Consider the following 18,682-nt stretch of genomic DNA (forward strand, 5'->3'; position numbering starts at 1 on the left):
GGACCACGTGCTCAGGGGCATGACTCAACGGTGCAATTCAGTGACTCTTCAGCAACGTACAGAATTGCACAACCATCACCCGCAGCCATCACCGCGATCTACTTTGAGAACATTTCCATCCCCCAAAAGACCCCTTGTGCTCATTTGCGATCACCCCCCACCCTACTCTCAGCCCCTGGCCGTCGCTCATCTCCTTTCTGTTGCTATAGATTTGGCTCTTTGGGCCTTCGTATAAATGGTACCCTACAATATGTGGGGTTTTCATAACAATTATTTCTGGAGAGTGGGGAAGGAGGAGAGAAAGAGAAGGAGAGAAATGTTGATGTGGAAGAGAAACATTGACTGGCTGCCTCTCACACCCCCGCAACTGGAGACCTGGCCTGCGACCCAGGCATATGCCCTGAGTGGGAATCGAACCGGTGACCTTTAAGTTTGCAGGCCAGTGCTCCATCCACTGAGCTGCACCGGCCAGGGTGGGTTTTAAATTATTTTAAAAATAAACTTCTGTTTCATATTTTTCCCCCAAAGCATTACCTCTACCTGAAATTATCTTAGTTAGGTGTTTATTCACGTTTTTTACTTTCTTCCCTGCAAAACCGCCAGGGCGTCTGCCTGGCACCGGTCCCGTGTGCGGCAGGCACTGACTGACGGAGGGAACCTCAGCTGTCTGCCTGCTTGTGCCCGTCCTCCCCCGAGACCTGTGTGGCTCCTGCCTGGGCCTTTGCCATCCACCCCCAGGCTGAGATGAGGCAGAACCTCAGGTCCGGGAGGTCTCCTGTCCTGGTCCCCTGGGGTCCTTGATGGCCACACGGCAACACTTTTCTGGACAGTGTCAGAGTGGCAGACAGTGGAGGAGACTGACAGGCCGGAGTGGGACCAGATGGCGTGTGAGGAAAGGCAGAAACACTGAAGGCATCCATTCTCCAGAAGAGAAGATTTGGGGGGACCAGAGGCTATGAGAGGATGAGGAGAAACATGGCACGGGGTGTTTCCGAGGGCAGGACCCCGAGCAGCGGCTGGCAGAAGGGATGGGGAGGCACATGTTTGTTTGGTTTAGGGAGGACCTTCCTGTTGGAGAACTTCTCTCATGAAGAATGGTCCCCGTGATGAGGCAGTGAGCCCGTCCCAGGGAGTGCCACCCGGGGCGTTCTGGGGAGGGCACGTCAGGAAGAAGGTGGAACGGGTGGCTTCTAGGGCCTTCTCACCGGTGAGCTTTCAGGGGTGACCGAGACTTTTCACTGAGTGACTCTGGGGAAGCAAGGAGCCGTTTGAGGGCGCAGGGAGGGGGGAGCAGCGGGCCCGCGGTGTGGGGCGCCAGCTGCAGGGAGAGGCTGGGCCAGGCTCCCGGTCCCGAGAGAGAATCTTCTGTTCTTTTGCTCACTGCTTGAGTGTCCCTCCCACTCTTAGAACATCTGCCCCCTGCGGGCAGGGACCGTCTCATTCACTGAGGTGTTCCCAGTGCCCAGACCAGTCTCCAAGGGACAGGAGGTGCTCAATAAACCTGGGACTTCGAAGTCCGTCTCGGGAACCCGGCCCCGGGGGAATCTCGGCCCACTTTACTGGCCGTGTGATCTCGGGTTGTCTGCTTCACCACTCGGAGGGCATCTCCTTGTCCCCTCAGTGTGCATGGTGACATGAGGGTGACGGTTGTCCCTACCACCCAGGTGAGCACCTCTCTTTGTTGTTAGGTCCCCTCCTCTACCCCTCCTGTCCCCTGGGCAGGCAGCACCTGGGTTCTGTCTGCCGACTTGCAGAGAAGGGCAGGCCAGTTGGTGGGGCCAGAACACGGGTGAGTGCCAAGGGAGGGTGCGCTCCGGGCCGGCAGAGCCCTGGGCAGGGTGAGGGCTGAGTCACATCCCTGACATCCTGGGAGGAGGGATGTTATGGTGACACGTGCAGGGAGGAGGTTACCGTGTCTCACGCCTCGGGGCAAGTGAGCCCAAAGAGAAAGGCTTTGAGAAAGAGAGGAAGCGGGAGCCAAGTGGGAAATGCCATCCAATCCCCGCCCAGGAACCCCTTCGGCTGGGAGTGCCTGGAGCCTGAGCTCCCACCTGCACCCGCCCACCTGTCTCCTGGCCTGGCTGCTCTGCCCTTTGCAGGTGCGTTCACAGCCCCCCCGTGTCCCCACGCCTGCCTCACAGTCGCGCCTCGACCGCAGCCTGGGCTGCTCCTCCATCCGGGCGTGTTCTTCCCTCCTCACACCCCCTGCTGACATCCTGCCCACGCCCGGGGCCCACCCAGTTAATGCACCATGTCCTTGAGGCTTTAAACCATCTCTCTTTTTTAAAAAAAAATATTTATTTATTTATTTTTAGAGAGAGGGAAAAGGGAGAGAGAAAGAGAGGGAGAGAAACATCAATGTGTGGTTACCCCTTGCCCGCCCCCAACAGGGGACCTGGCCTGCAACCCGGGCATGTGCCCTGACTGGGAATCGAAGCAGCGACCCTTTGGTTGGCAGGCCGGCAGCCAGTCCACTGAGGCCCACCAGCCAGGGCTGAAGCCTCTTCAGACACAGCCCCTGCCACCGTCCTCTGCCTGCCCTTGACATTTCAAGCCTCAGCAATGGCACCTGGCAGGTCGGTGGGCGTTCCGCACTGCCCCTCTCACCTCCCTCTCCTCCCACGAAATCATCCTTCCTTCCCGGGGCTTGAGTGTGGTCTTCTGGCCTCACGCCATTTCCTCCAAGCTCCTCACAGGTTTACCCACATTTCTTACAGGGGCTGTTTCCACGCTCACAGTTCCGACACGAGAGGCTATCAGAACAGAGGACTGCTCACCGAAAAAGATGGAATCGCTCCTCGGGATTCACCCAAGCAGGCTGAGAATCTATGTCCACACGCACACACACACATACACACGCACCCTGCACACAAATGTTTACAGCGCCTTACTCATAATTGCAAGACTCGGAAGCCACCAAGATGTTCTTTGATGGCTAAATGGATAGATACATTGTGGCACATCCAGGCTTAAGTGCATGTTACTAAGTGAAAGAAGCCAACCCGAAAAGGCTACATTGTATGTGACTCCAACCATATGACCGGAAAAGGCAGAGGGCCGGAGACTATGGGGAGGCCAGTGCTTGCCAAGGGCGGAGGGTGGGGCGGGGAGTGAGTAGGCGGAGCTCGGAGGGTTTTTAGGGCAGTGAAACCCTTCTGTGTGACATGGTGAGACGGACACGTGTCATTACGCAGGGTCAAAGCCCACAGAACGCACGACAGAAAGAACGGAGCCTGATGCAAACTGCGGGCTTCGGTCACCGGTCAGGCCCTCGCGGGCGCCCGTGGGTCGTAACGAGGGCCCTCACTAACACGCGAGTCACGGCGGCTGCTGTGCCGAGGAGAGGAACGTAGGTGAGCCGGGACTGTGTTTTCAGATCAATTTTTCTGTAAACCTAAAACTGCCCTAAAAGAAGTCACCTCTTTTTTCTCGTCAGCACTGAGAGGTTCCCCTCCTTTGGACACTGTGCCTCTGTCCTCTCTGTCACCCCTGTTTTCCTTCCCCACAGTCCTGAGCCCCAGGGAGAGCCGAGGAGGCGGGTGCTGAGTCCCCTCTCATGCTGGCTGCTGTGATGGGCCGGCCTGGCCGAGGAACTCACACTCGGGGATGCGGTCGGCAAATATCAGTTGTTCTCGAGCTGAGGATTGGGTGGCCGTTGGGGCAGGAGGAGGCCTGGGTCGGGCCCGCATGTCCAAAGAGGGAGAGGGTGGCCTGAGAGGCCTTCCTTGAAGAGTCACCGAGAAGGGTCTCCAAGGAGGAGGTGGGAGAGAACATCATAGAGCAGGCGTCTCAAGCAGCGTCCAGTGTCCGGGCAGGCTCCGAGGCCCAGCTTAGGGAGGTCCCAGCCTGGGCGTACTGGCCAGGGACGCGACCTCTGCTGTCCCCATGCCCTCGCCACTGGGAGACTTAGAATGGTATGAGATAGTGCAAAGAACATGGCTTTGGAGCCAGACAAGAGCAGTATGACCTTAGATGAGTCACTTTATCTCTCTGAGCCTCAGTCTCCTCCAGTGCATAGTGCGGTTATTGTGAGGAAGCTGGAGTTGCCATGTGTAAGGCATCATCACAGGCCTGTCGCCACAGAGGAAAGTCACTGGGGAGGCAGCTCTGATGGCTACTGGGGGCTGGGAGAAGCCAGAGCCAGTTCAGCCCGGGGAGCCCAGCCCGTGGTCTGTCCCAGCAGGGTCCACTGAAGGCAGCCCTGCCAGCAGCGTGAATGAGCGGCAGGAGGCCGGCTCCCAGGCCTGGGCCCTCAGAGGGCCTGGCTCTGGGTGCCCGCTGTCTGGGCACACAACGAGACTGCTGTGACCCGTAATTAACCCAGGCCGGGCGGGCGGGCGGGCGGGCAGATGGGCAGACGGCTCTCCTGTGCCCACATGATACTCCCGCCGGCCTCAATGAGGGCACGTGCTGCAATCTGAAACCCGAGCCACAGGCTGGAACCAGTTGCACAGAGAATAGAGTTGTCACAACAGGAAGGGCGGGTCCAGAAGGGACAGTGGGACGAGGCCTGAGCCCTGCTCTCCAGCACCCCAGGCCACCCGGGAGCCGCCAGGACCCAGATGCCTAGAGAGAGGATGGCTACAAACAGCACGAACTTGTTGGCATGCCGGATTCAGCCCTGGCTGGCTGCTGCCCCTGACCTTGGACTGAAGCTCTAAGGAGGGCTGTTTGCCCATGGCCTTTAGGGATCTGCCTTTGCTCGACCTCAGGCCTACAGCCCTTCTCCCGGTATCTATAGGCCCCAACCCCATTACCTGCCTCTCAAATGTGACCCTCCAAGTCCGGCTTGTGTTTGGGGACCTGCTCAAACTCTGCTTTTCTCAGGAGCCCCCCGGGACCCTCCAGTGCACTGCTGGGGCGCCTGCCGCACCTCGCTCACAGCCTGCCTCCTCTGCTCCTTCTGCTCCCCAGCCCCCAGAATGAGTTCCTTGAAGGTGGGGAAATGTGTATTTTTCTTTTTTTCTAAATACTTGATTTGTTTATTTTAGAGAGGGGAAAGCAGGGAGAGAGAGTTGGAGAGAAACATCAATGTGCAGTTGCCTCTTGCACGCCCTTCACTGGGGACCTGGCGCACAACCCAGGCATGTGCCCTGACTGGGAGTCAACCCAGCGACCCTTCCGTTCACAGGCCCACACTCAATCCACCGAGCCGCACCAGCTGGGGGAATGTAGATTTTTCATTCATGCCTAGGTACCTGGCAGCACGTGCCTGCTGAGTCAGAGGGAGAGTCATTGAGGAGGGTTTTGAAGGAGCATATCTGGGAGGGTGTGTTAGCAAGGGGGGGTTGGGACAGTGGGAGCCAACGCGAGGATGTGGGAGAGGGAATGGGGACTAGTTGTGTGAGGATGTCATAGACCAGGCGCCTGGAAACAGCCTGCAACATGCAGGGGAGGGCGAGGATGCTGCAGAAGGAGCCGGGAGACCCAAGTGTAAGAGGCACCCCGGCCCCGATGGCTGGCAGGGCTTGACAAATGCCCTGACCGCCCGGGCCTCTGCGTCCTCACTTGCTCAGGCCTTGGGATCTTCTGGCTTCGATGCTCCGGGCCCGAGTGCTCCACGCAGCCCCTTTGCCGGTCTCTCCCCACTGCCTCTGCCCAACACTGAACTTCAGTGGCGAATTGTCGCCCCCACGCCTGTTAACCTGCTGGCCACCCGTTCTGACCTGCTCACCATTCATGCACCTGAAGCAGAAAAACTTTAGTTCAGATTATTCGGAACCATTTGTAACCCACCCTGGTTGGATTACCAGTGGATTGAGTGCGGGCCTGTGAACTGCAAGGTCATTGGTTCGATTTTCGGTCAGGGCACATGCCTGGGTTGCTGGCTGAGTCCCCAGCTGGGGTGTGTGAGAGGCAACTGATCAATGAATCTCTTCCAGAATGTGTTAACGTTTCTCTCCCTCTCTTTCTCCCTCCCTTCCCCTCTCTGAAAATAAATAAAATAAAACAAAATTAAAAACCCATCCTTAACTCACCCTGGCAGCGTTTGGCTTGGATCTATTATCTGCTGCCCAGAGCTAGAGAGAAGAGAAAGTGGCTGGCTATGGGCAGTCCACTGGGCAGGGGAGTTGCTTGAACTTGATGCGGGGCTGTTTGGGTCAGAGGGTGGGTCTGACGGGCCTCAGACTCGGTTGGAGGCTCCTGCAGGGGGCAGGGGGGGATGGGAGCTGAAGGAGGGTGGGATTAGGGCCTGGGAGGAGCAGAGGGCCGTGGGAGTGGGAATGCAGGTAGCCGGGTGGGGCGGCCTGTGAGGCAGAGAGATGGTGCCCACGTTCCTCCGTGGGTGATAACGCCAGAGAGCTGGGTGTTGAGCTGAGCTGGAAAGTCTGCCTCCCCTGAAACTCATCGTCTCTGGAGTAGCGCCCTTGGCTCTGCCCCTCTTGGGGCAAGGAGTCCAGAAGGAGTGGCAGCAACCATGTCCACCGGGGCCTGCCAAGCATGGCACCTGCTCACTCTCCCTTTCACAGCCCGAGAGGTGGCTCAGGTGAGCACGTGCACGATGGCAAAGGCCATGCTGGCATCAATGGAGTGAGCACCTACTGTGCGCCAGGCGCTGTGGAAACGATTTCATCCACCACCACACTTATTTTCTTCCCTGCCCCCCCCCCGCCCCCTAAGGAGTGGCAGGCCATCATTTCCCTGTCTAGACTAGGACAAGAACACTAAGGCCAAGAAATGAGGTGACTTGCCCAAAGCTATAAACCTGAAACTGCTCTAAAAGAGAAAGTCTATTAAAATAAAACCAGAAACAAAGCAAAAACAAAAAAAGTACGCTGAATGAGTGAGGCTAATCTTCCCTAATTGTTGGACACAAAAGCCTTTTTAACAAAAGATAAGACTGGGTCTGTGTTGCCCAGCCCCTCCTTCTCCTTTCTGACACCAGGAAGTGACCAGGACGGAGTTAAACATTTAACCAGAGAGTGGGGGTGTCTGTGGAAGTCTGACCTTCACCTGGCCCTGACTCAGGAGGGAGCCCAGGGCCATCTTACCCTCTCGACCCCCAGGGAGCCATGCGTGTCCTCTAAGCCAGAGTCTCTGTCCAATGTCACACAGATGGTGACTCAACAACTCAGGCACAGATACACAGAGGGACAAGGTCCCTCTCGGTCAGCAGGACCTTGGGGAACAGCTGGACAGGAGGCCAAGAGCAGCCCTTGATGGCTTCCTACTTGTCATGACAACTTACATGCAATCAATAGCAGCGTTTTACTGGTGTATGTTTATTTTATAATGTAAATATTGGTATATAACTTCTAAGTTCAAGCTTATTAACATTCCTTTGTTATAAATTGAGCCAATAAGAGCAAAGTCACTGTTTTGATGAATGTACATTTTGAGACTGTTGTAGTTTTTTAAAACAAAAATCATCCTTCAGTATTTAATGTAGCAAGGAAATCTGGATTCCCAGAAATAGTTGCTCATGATAACAAATGTCTTGTTCTACAATCACAGGATGATCTTCGTGCATCTGATCCAGGAGCCGACAAAGCGTAAGATGAGACTGCATTCAGACTGGAATCTCTCCTGGCTTCCAGGACCTCCTCATCCTCTTGGGTTTCAGGGACCAAGGAGGGGGTTCCCAGGAAGTTTCCATCTTCACCTCATGGCAGAAAATACTTTACAATGTAGCGAATAAAACCTGCGCATTGTTGGTCTTCATTCAAAGTTTCAAACACTCACTTTATGTATCAGTTTTGTCATTGACACTCGTTCCACTTGGGCACCAATGGCAACACTGTAACCCTAACCCCTCAGAAGGAGCTTTTTTCCACTTAGTAAAAGTTAGAAGTATCTGTCGGAAACAGTGCTTTCAAAATGTGATGTGTAAGAACCAATCGAGAAACTTGTGGAAAACAGTGTCCTGGAAATGCCCGCTTTGGGAAATGTCCGAATGCTGTGAACATACCCCGCCGACTTTGAGCAAGAGCAGGCTCCAGGGCTACTGAGTGGGACGAGGCACGGTGCGGCGTGTGAGTGGAGCCGTGTACTTGCTGGTACAATTTTATGTGAGCAGACGTGCGCAGGCCGGAACAGAACAAAACAGAACAAAGCAAGGAAGGCTGGGGTAATTGCTTCCTAATCAATGACACATTTACGAGGAATTCAGATCTTTACGCCACTTGGCAAGGGGAGCTTCATTCCAAGGTATATCTACAAATGTGTGTCTCTGGCCTCAGTGGTTAACACTTTGGTGTCTCCAAATGCACAGCGCATATTCTTGGGTCTTTTTTAAATCACAATTTTTAATTTTTATTTATTTTTAAACTTTATTTTTTATTTAGAGAGATGGGAAAGGAGGGAGAAAGAGAGAGAAAAAACATTGATGTGAGCGAGAAACATCAATCAGTTGCCTTTTGAATGCACCCTGACCAGGGACCAAACCCACAAACCAGGTACATGTCCTGACCGGGAAATGAACTGGCAACCTTTTAGTCTGCAGGACAACACTCAACCAACGAGCCACACCAGTCAGAGCTAATCACCCATTTCTATTTTACTTATTAATTTTTAAAGATTTTATTTATTATAAAATAATGTTTAGAGTGAGGGGAAGGGAGGGAGAAAGAGAGGGAGAGAAACATCAATGTGTGGTTGTGCCCTACCTGGGAATTGAATCAGTGACCCTTGGGTTCACAGACCAGCTTTCAATCCACTGAGCCACACTAGCTAGGGCTAATGACCTATTTTTAAAAAGAGCACTTTTACAAAATGTGTATGAGCCCTCGAACACACTCAGCCACCACGGACTGTGCCTGCTGCCTCCTAAGAGCGCCTCGGTGTGACCTCAAGAATCCTCGCACTTGCCCTAAGTAGCAGATTCTATGATCATCCCCATTTTACAGGTGAACTGAGACTTGAGTGGCCAAACAACTTGCTAGCACCACCTACCTACTTGCTGCTCAGCTGCCTTCCCCACAGCATGTGCCCTCGCCTCTCGTGTCTGCAATGCTCTGGCCAAGCAGAACCTTCCTCCCTCCTTGGGGAGCAGGATTTCTTGCCTCTGGGACTTTGTTCTCTCCTGACTTCCGTCCAACCGGGCTCAGTTAGATGTCACTGCCTTCAATACTGTTGCCATTCTGCTGGATGGAGGGTTTCTCCTCCCATGGACCATGGCCACGCCTCAGTGGGAGGTCTCTCTCACGACTCTTCTAGATACCACGTCCTGCAGAGTCTTCCCAGGGTCATTGGCAGGACCCAGGTGCATCCCTCCCTGAATCCCCCTGCCCAGCCCCCCACCTTACATTTGCAATTAACTATTGAGTGAATGCCTGTAGCAAACTTTAACATTTTTCCTTGAAAGAAGCATGTATGCCAACGTACAAGAATATTTTACCAGCAACACAACTATATCTGGATGTTTTTATTATTATTATTGTTATTATTATTATTATTACTTTTGAGAGTGTTTTGTCTCAGTGAAAGTGTGGTTTAACTCCTGGGCTGTCTGTTTATCCTGGCTGCTTAGCGGGAAGTGGCTACTAAAAGACTAACCCAATCAGCCCTGACTCTGGACCTGGGCAATGGGCACATTTTGTGGGAGAGAGGGAGCAAAGTGGCAGTTGACAAAGTGTGACCACATGTTGACCACTCAGATACGGAGCACCCACCTGCGCGCCCAGAGCTGCCCTCCACACTTCCACCCGCTTTGCCCCGTGGACTCCTCACCACAACCACGTGGCACAGATAGGGACCCAGAGAGCTGCAGAGACTCATGCAAGGCCCCTCTGTGGGGAAGGGGAGGAGACAGGACTGGGCTCCAGGCTCCTTTGAATATGATTGAAGGAGGCTGGATGTAATGTCATGAAGTATTTGTGGGGACCAAAGCTGGTTCATAGCTGGCAAAGGGGAGCTCTCTTTGGAAAAATACCCTGATAGCTGCTGGGACAGAAGGTGAGATCCAGAGAGTTCAGCACCAGTGTCCAACTGCTGTGTGCAAGCGAGAGGAGCTCTGGTGTTGTCCTGAAAGTAAGGGAAGAGGAAAGAAGGTCATATGACAGGTAGTGACCTCTTGGGCCAAGAGGCCAGAAGGGCTTGGGAGGTGTTTTGTGTTGCTGGGCAGTGCCAGGCTCGATGCCTCTTAACTGCACCCAGGCCACAGAGACCCCTACTAGCCTTGCAGTACTAGGTATGAAGGGGGATTTGTGTGAGGTATAGGTAGAGGGAGAAGGCGATGATGCTGAGGACCATGGGGAAGAGCAGGAGACTGGAGGCGGAGGTGACAGACACTTGTTCAGACACCTCGGGGAGGACTCTGGATCTTCACAAGGCGTGGAATAACAGTGTACATGGACCTTGCCCAGACCTTAGGGGCCCAGGAGACCCTGGCTGATGCCTGGGTTTGCCACACATTCTCCAGAGGTGTTTTGGGCGGAAGACTGGTCCCAGTGGGCTGAGTCCTGGAGAACGCCATGGACTTCTTGGCATTGACTTGTCTTGGCACAGCGTGGTGGTGACTCCCCCCCCCCTTTCTTTCTCAGTTATTAGCACAAGCACAATGCAACGGAATAGTTTAGAAAGGGAACAACCACTCTTTCTTGTGGCTTCTCTTCCAGTCCCCACCCACAGGCATAGGAGTAGCAGTTTTAGAGTTCTCACCATTGTGGATTTTGTATCTGGCTTTTTCTTTTCATGTTTTTAGCATTTTTATCCTGGCTCTGCTGTTTACTCTCTGTATTCTGGGCCACTCCCCCAAAAGTGACCTGGTGTCAGTGTCCCAAACCCTCCCTTGGGCTTTGTATGGCACACCACCACCACCATCCCTCCCACCTCTGCTCTATGCAAACTAAGCTGGTCCAGTGCGTCAGTGTGAGGAAGCCCTGATGACATTGGCTTCCTGAGTATCTTAGGAAACTTTCAGAAAGTCTTTCCTAAAGTCCTAGGCAGATACGGTGCTGTCGTGCCACGTTCCCCACCTCTGGTTGTCCGCAGAACCGTAAACCTCTACCTCCATGGTTCCGCGAGCTGAGCGAACTCCGAGAACCACAACCTCAAAGTCATTCGGGGAGAGTGACCCCAGTAATCCTCTCAGCCACTTAAGTAGGCACAGACGCTTTGATTGACAGAAGAAGCCGCCAATGGTGTCTAGGCAGGTCCCTTTTGCGCTGGGGGCGTGAGCCGCTTCTCAACCTTAATCCAATCAGATGCTCAGAAAGGGATATGGGGTGGGGCCCGGATCCCAGCAGCCAATAGAACGAGCACAGCGGGCGCGGAGAAGGCGGGGCGCTCGGCGCTGGCGGCAGAAGTGGCTGCGGCGAGTCAGGGCAGGGCCGGTAAGCGCAGCCGGAGCGAGGGCCGGAGACGGAGCAGGAGCCGGAGACACGGTCGCTGCCGGAGCGGGGTGCGCGGCGGGTCCGGAGGCGAGCGGCGGTCGAGGTGAGGGGCGCGCGTCGGCGGTTGGGGAGGCTCGGGCGGACTCAGGGGCTACGGTCGGCGGCGCGGCCCTCGCGCTGTCAGGCCGCCGCGCCCCGCGCCGCGGGCAGCCTCCGCGGCCACTCTGCCAGCGCGCAAACTTCCTGTTGCCGTGGGAGGGGGTGTGTTCGGGACGGAGCGGGCGCCGAGGGGGGCGCCGCAGAAAACACCTGGGGCTGGGGGTCCGGAGGATCGTGGGGGGGGGGGGCTTGAGGCAAAGTGGGAACCGGTGGGGCGCGAGGCGGGGCCTCACCGGAGCGAGAAGTGCCGGAGCAGGGCCCGCGGGGGTCAAAGAGATGCGGCCGGAGGGGACGCGGGCGCCTCCAGGAACGACGTTGGGAGGAGCGGGGGCCACGGTTGGGAGGGAAGCCCAGGGGCGCGGAGGTCCCCTGGTGGAGGCGCGGGCGGCCGGGGAGACGCGCCGGCGGAGAGGTGTGGCTGGGAACGCCAGTTACAGGGCTCGGCTCGGTCTAAGGGTGGCCTGGAGGGAGGGGCGGAGAGAGCGGGCCGGACACACAGGCGGATGCGCTCTTTGGGGGCGCTTTGATGACCGCCCTCCGTTTCCTTCCTTCCCCTTGCCTCTCTCCTGGCTCTGTATGGGCGCAGAGCCCTTCCCCGTGAGCCGGTCCTAGGGCCTTGGGGACCGGCAGGAGAGCCTGGGGCGGTTTGCCCGTTTGCCCCTTTTCTGAGTTTTCCTAGGCCGTCACTGATTTACAGTGACGTCCTCCCTCCCCCTCTGGGGTTTCGAGCCTGCCTGGGATCCAGAGAGGTCCGGGATGGCAGAATGTGCGATTTCTGCCGCTTGATTTCCGTGGTTCATGGGGTTTTTGCCCCCTTCCCCCGCGGGGTGTCCAGCCCGGAGCCGCGGGCTGCGTGCGACCCAAGGCAAAATCGTGGATTTACTTAAACCTTTTTTTTTTTTTTTCCTGGCTCATCAGTTCTCGTTAGTGTTTGTGAATTTAATGTGTGGCCCAAGACAACTCTTCTTCCAGTGCGGCCCAGAGACGTCAAAAGGTCGGACACTCGGATATCTTTTCAGACACAATTGGTCAGGGAAGCGGGCTGGGCTGTGGCCCTGGGACCCACCCAGTGGCAGTCTTTGAGGATGATGCTGCTGGCTGCGTGGCAGAGGGAAGGGAGCCTTCGGGTGGGGTGGTGTGTTCCACTCCTGGATCTTGTCTTCCTTTGGGTACCCCAGCCATCCTGTGTGTTTGTGGTGAAGGAGGGTAGGCTGCTTACAATCTCCAGGGCTACTCATTACACTATTTCCCAAACACTCCCTGTCTATTCTGATGAAAATAGAGAGGTCAGCTCCAAGAATTTAAAGCTGCAGATGGTGAGCTCACACCTTCTACCCGTCCTCTTAGGTTTCTCCCTTTGCAGTCGTCCCAATAGGCTGAAGCTTCGTTCTGACCCTCCTAGGACTGAGGGGTGGGAGCCCTGAATGCCAGCCCTCCCATTCTTGCCCCAAACATTCTTACCCCACTTGGTCACAAGCCTGCCTGCAGCCTCCTTATTTAGAGGGTACTGAAGGGAGGGGTGGGGGCGGGCAGTGCAACTCGGTTGCTCTGGATTCACAGGGAGACTCTTACCTCTGTACCTTTAAACTTAATGTTAGAGTTTGGCAACCTCCTTGGTGAGGTCGTTCTAGTTGAGATATGAGGCCACACGGCATCAGAAACTTTCCCGTGGTGTTTTTTTCTTGTGACAATTGTCTTGAAGCTTTAAGAAAGTGGCCATTAGGCCGATGATATTTATTACTTGGGAAAGTAACATAACACAGACGAGTAGATCAATGATTAGATATGCACACTATTCACTTTTTGGGAGAAGAATAAAAACTCATTTGAATGGAAATGGCATTCTTAGCTCATGCTGTTCGGGAAGTGGAACTTTATTACTTTTAGTCTCAAACGTATAAGAGGTCATAATATTGAAATAACCTAAAAGCATGCATATATATATAAACAATGTGTGGGTTTTGAACATAGTCTGCCTCTGGGAAATCAAGGTGACTTTCCCTAGTCCTGGACACCAACCAAGTCCAGATCTCTGGTGGCCAGGCCAATTTCTGGGCAGAAGCTGAGGTTCCTTTGTCCTTAATCTTTTTGTTTCTTCTCTATTCACTTCAAAGTCCGTACAGATGGAGTTAGGAGCATGATGTTCAGGCTTCCTGCTTCTGATGGGGTCATCTGTTGTTGCAAGATATTATGGAATATCAGAAGATTGCATAGATTCCATAATAATAATAAATAAATAATAATGGCTCCTTGTGTTTAGAGATCCTGCTAGCATTTACCAAGCCCTCTCTGGCCACCCTCACCTGCACCTCCCAGCTGACTTGGGCCTGCCTTATCTGCCATCAGATTGTAATAGTGGCTCAGTGGCAGCCACCCTGTAGATTACAAGGGTAATGACCACCTTCACATGAGTGATAGTGCTGGTTCAGTTTTTTTCCAGTTAGATTGTTTGGAACTACGGCTGTGTACCTGGAGCAGTAATGCCTTAGTTATGACATCAGTTTGCATTCCACAGGTAGGCCTTTCTTTCTGGCCCTGGCAGTGACCCTTTGCACACCTGAAAGCATCATCCTGATTGCTCCCAGGGGTGGTCCCTGGGGTGGCTGTGTAGGAATTCCTTAGTGTTCAGTATCAGTACTAAAGGATTCCTTAGTATTCAGATACCTAGGCCTGCCTGCTGATTGAAGACAGTCTACAAAGGAGTCTTGAAGTGTTCCATGTAGTTCGACATTCTTGGCATCCCTGTACTTCCAAAGGTGACTGACTATTTGAGGGACGACTGCCATCTCAGAGCACAAATATTGGTATTTTGGTTAAAAACACAAAGAACACCAACAAAAATCTCTTTTCTTTAATTATGTAATGACATATTAATTTCCATGATTGCACATTTATCTGCCTGCTTAATAAAACAGAGAGTGCATTTAGTCTTTTTTTTGTTTCCTAGAATAAAATCATTATTTTAAATTAAAATATACTTGATATATTATATAAACTTAATTTAAAAAAATTTTAGTATTAAAAAATCATCTGTTTCCTGTCCCCAGTTACTGAACTAGACAAATGAGAATATAGAAATATATAAATCTAGACTCAACTAGCAAAAACCTCAGCTAGAAGCCTTAAGAAGGAAAATAAGAGTAGAAATTTGCTATAACCTGAAGCTAATATAAAATAATATTGAACGCCATCTGTAATTGAAAAATAAAATGGCCCCGGCTGGTGTGGCACAGTGGATTGAGCGCCAGCCTGTGAACCAGAAGGTTGCCGGTTCGATCCCTGGTCACGGCACGTGCCTGTCCCCAGGTCCCCAGGGTTTCAGGCCAGGTCCCCGGTCGGGGGGGTCGGGGAGGCAACAGGTCGATGTCTGTCGTGCACATCTGTGTTTCTCTCCCTTCGTTTCTCCCTCCTTTGCCCTCTCTAAAAAAAAAAATACATAAAATCTTAGAGATTTATTATTTATACATTTATCTAAAAAAGATAATAAATTTTATTGTATTTCTTTTTTTTAGATTTTATTTATTTATTTTTAGAGGGGAAAGGAGGGAGAATGAAAAGGAGAGAAATAGCAATGTTCGAGAGAAAGATTGAGCAGTTGTCTCTCACTTGCCCCCAACCGGGGACCCTGCCTACAACCCAGGCATGTGCCCCGACTGGGAATCAAACCGGAAACCTTTCTGTTCACAGGCCAGTGCTCAATCCACTGAGTCACACCAGCCAGGACTGTAAATAATAAATCTTAACTGTGTCAAAATGATTAGAAAGAAAATAAGTGGAAAGATATAAATCAAACTATTGCAATTGTTTTGTTAATCTAGAAATGGCTGTATTCTCTAAATTTTTTAAAAGATTTTATTTATTTATTTATTTCTAGAGAGGGGAAGGGAGGGAGAAAGAGAGAGAGAAACATCAATGTGTGGTTGCCTCTCATGTGGCCCCCACTGGGGACCTGGCCCCCAACCCAGGCATGTGCCCTGACTGGGAATCAAACCCACGACCCTTTGGTTCGCAGCCCGTGCTCAATCCACTGAGCTACGCCAGCCAGGGCTCTAAATTTTTTATTATAAGATTATTAATTTTTCATGGAATGCAGAGCAGTATATTCTTTTAATACATCCAGCATAACTTTAAAAACAAAGACACTTTGCTGTAATGGAGAAGCCACGTCTGCAGTGGCCTGCGGAGCGCACTGGCCGTGGAGGTCCTCGCGGCTCCCCTCCCCGAATGTGGGCCGGGGGGGTGGGGAGTGGGAGGCAGCCCTGGGCTCCGTCTGGCTGTTCCCTGACTAACCCTGAGGCCTGAGAAAATCACATTCTCTTCGCTCTCAGTTTTCATATTTGTAAAATAAGGGACTTGAAGGTTCTTAACCTTTTGAGAATCTGATAACGACTGTGGACTTCTTCCCAGAAAGCAGACGGGCGGACAGCTTCAGAGGCCCGGACCCGGATTAGGAACTGCACCATCTCATCTCTAAGCTCCTGCTCCCCCCTCCCCACCCGGATACTCTGTAGTCCTGTCTGCCCGGTCATCTTCGAGCTAATAATAGTGATGACTAGTGCTCATAGGGGATATGTTCTAAGGCCTGTTTACCTTTTTTTTTTTTTTTTTTTTTGGTCTTTAGAACATTCCTGAGGGGTATGGGTGGTGAGGGACATTCCTTTGTGTGATGGAGAAAGAGGCGCCAGGCTTGGCCGCCGCTTTGGTAGGGCCGCACAGCCGGAGTCCTGTGTTGGGGTCAGACCGGGCTCTGGTGGCCAGCTCCGGTTTTCCAGTAGGTCTCGTTCCCTACGTGGTTGTCTTTACGAGGTGTGTCTGGCAGTGCGAGTATCTCAGAATGGGCCACTTGCAGAGGAAATTTTTTGTTCATCTGCTGAAAGAACTGTTTTTCGTCTGAATTTGGATCACTAAGTACCTTTCTGCCTGACCTTCAAAAGGTTACTTGTTTTGTTTTTGTTATTTTTTTGTCTTGCCGTTCTTTCCATAGGGACATTCATATGGTTTGGGGGGTTTTGAGCAGACTTGTTTAATGTTTATGATTAAAGAGTACTTTGCAATTACTTCTCAGTATTGCTTAGTACTTGAGAAACTTGTGAAATAAATGTAAGTGAAAACTCCAGATATTTGATTTGTTTCATTCACACATGTCCTCACAGAGGGGACACATTCCCTGCAGCTTTGAGGCCCCTCCCTGGGCTCAGAGCTGCTGGGTGCGGGTTGTGCCGGTGGCCGTAACTGTCCAGGAGTGGCTTCTTGTGGGCTTCTGGATATTTTAAGGACTGATTTTTTTTTAAGTTTATTGCCAGCTCAGAGTCTCAGCTACATAAAGAGCTTATGTGCGCAAAAGGACACTAAGCCGGAAAGCCTTACAGGTGTCAGATGGTTTATTATTGATGAAAAGAGGCACCCATCATAAAGGTGTTCGGATGCTCAGACTTGGAGGTGACAGGGTGGCATGTAGTAGGTGTCACTCCAGGGTTGGGGTGTGTGTGTGTGTACGTGTCCTCCTGGCCTGTCGTGTGATGCCTGACGTCCATCAGGAGATGGGCTGACATCACTCATTGCCCAGGCGTGGAAAGAGTGTTCATTTCACAGTGCATTCCCTTAGGGTGCCTGAGAGGGTGACGCAGACACGCACAGCCTCGGTGACACTGCCTGCAAAGCCTGATGTCACGTGTCAGCTTCCCTAAGCAAATCGTTCGCTAGAGAGGACTCGGTGGAGGCATGAGGCAGTCAGTGAATTCGGAACATCCAGCAGTAGAAAGTCACCAAATGGCGAAGCCTGGTCAGGGAGTGAGGCTGCCGGAGAGCAGGGCCCACAGTGAAGCGAAGCTCCAGGCTGCGGCCACCGTGCAGGCTGGTGCCCAGTGAACCGCACCACCCGCTGTAACGCCTCCTTGGGTAGCCCTGCTAGAGCTTGCGAGCGGTTACTTTCCCCGGGAAACTCACAGCCTGGAGCTCAGCCCTTCTCTTCCTGTGGCCTCCCGACTGTGATTTAAATATTGATGGAGTGGCAGGGTTTGTCAGCAGTGAGCTCGGGAATGCCTTTAGCGAGGCCACTTTGTGGAAGGGCTTTGAGCTTCTCATTTCCCCGAGCTGAGAGCCTTTGGAGGGAGCGTATGTGGGTGAAGGGAAGCGAGCGAGGCAGGCTGAAGGGGGCCACCCTGGCCACTGAGTGGGCAGTGCCCCTGGCACCTGGCTCTGCCCACCATTCTGCGATTCTGAGATTAAGGTGACTTTGCACTCTGTAGAGGCAGCTCAGGCCGCACGTGGCCTACTGGTAATCACATTTCACTGGGACAGTGGCCACTGGGAGTGTGTACAAAGTAGGGGGGGCCAAAGAGGGCAGGTCTGACTGCCCTCAGGACACTGCGGAGGTCTGACCTTGAGGGAGGTGACTGGAGTGGTTTTGCCAGTCCACAGGTGTTCCCAGGTGGCAGTGACTAGAAGGAGAGACCAGGCAGAGGCCTAGAGTGAGAAGAACCTGTGGGTGCAGGTGGCTGTGTGTGAGAGGAGCTGTTGGGGATGGAGGGACGGAGGGCTGGCGGGCAGGTTCGGGCTGTGGGACCCGCCGGGCACGTGAGCTCGGGCTGGGCCTCTTTCCGGAGGATGAACTTCAGCGAGGAGCTGTTTCAGGGCAGCAGACACAGCAGGTCAATGCTCTGCACAGAAGCAAGCTGTCACCTGAGAAATCAAGGGTGCAGATGGAGGAGGGGTGACCTTGGTGGCTCACTTTTACAAAGGTCACCTGTGTTCCCAGAGACACAAGGACTGCCATCGGTGTTCCTAGGAAGCAGTGGCTGGCCTCTAACAAAAGGCTTCCAGAGTGGGTTTGGCCTCGGTCTGGCCTCAGTCTTTGCCTGCATTTACATTTCCGGTTAGGAAGGCAGTGGCTGCCTGGGTTCTGCTGCTCCTTCCACGTGGCTTGTGCGTGCAGGCCCCTGCTGCCAGTGTATGACGTTTACCCCTGTCCTGCAGGTGAAAGGTCACACTGCAGTGTGGCACAGGAGGTGACGTGCTTGCCGACATTGCCCTGGGCTCTGCCTCTGCTCCACCCCTAAGTCACCGTGCAGTCCTCCATGGCCAAGTGCTTCAGCGTCCCCTTAACGGGTGCTGACAGCCCCCTCCTCGTGCGACCGAGGGAGGCAGTGTGAGGTGACGGAACAGACTGCCAGTGCCTGGGCCTGGTCCCTGGTGCCGCTCAGTGTGGCTTTGGTATGGCTCAAAGTGCACGGTCTATGTCTGCTTAAGTG

At 53.2% G+C, this 18,682-nt stretch overlaps 1 protein-coding gene across 4 annotated transcripts in view; it reads left to right on the forward strand.

Annotated features, from left to right (window-relative positions):
* The first annotated feature begins 11,234 nt into the window (after positions 1 to 11,234).
* Positions 11,235 to 18,682, forward strand: part of PACSIN2 (protein kinase C and casein kinase substrate in neurons 2) — a 109,136-nt gene continuing 101,688 nt past the window's right edge. For 3 of the 4 annotated variants that reach the window (XM_037160720.2, XM_037160723.2, XM_053661510.1), the window contains exon 1: positions 11,235 to 11,376. The gene's annotated coding sequence lies outside the window, so the exon portion shown is untranslated. Of the gene's footprint in view, positions 11,377 to 12,350; positions 12,427 to 18,682 lie in introns of all 4 variants that reach the window. The other variant, XM_053661508.1, reaches the window with a different exon arrangement.

Source organism: Artibeus jamaicensis, unplaced genomic scaffold (genome assembly GCF_021234435.1).
Source record: "Artibeus jamaicensis isolate MK-2021 breed Jamaican fruit bat unplaced genomic scaffold, CSHL_Jam_final contig_233, whole genome shotgun sequence".
NCBI lineage: Eukaryota > Metazoa > Chordata > Mammalia > Chiroptera > Phyllostomidae > Artibeus > Artibeus jamaicensis.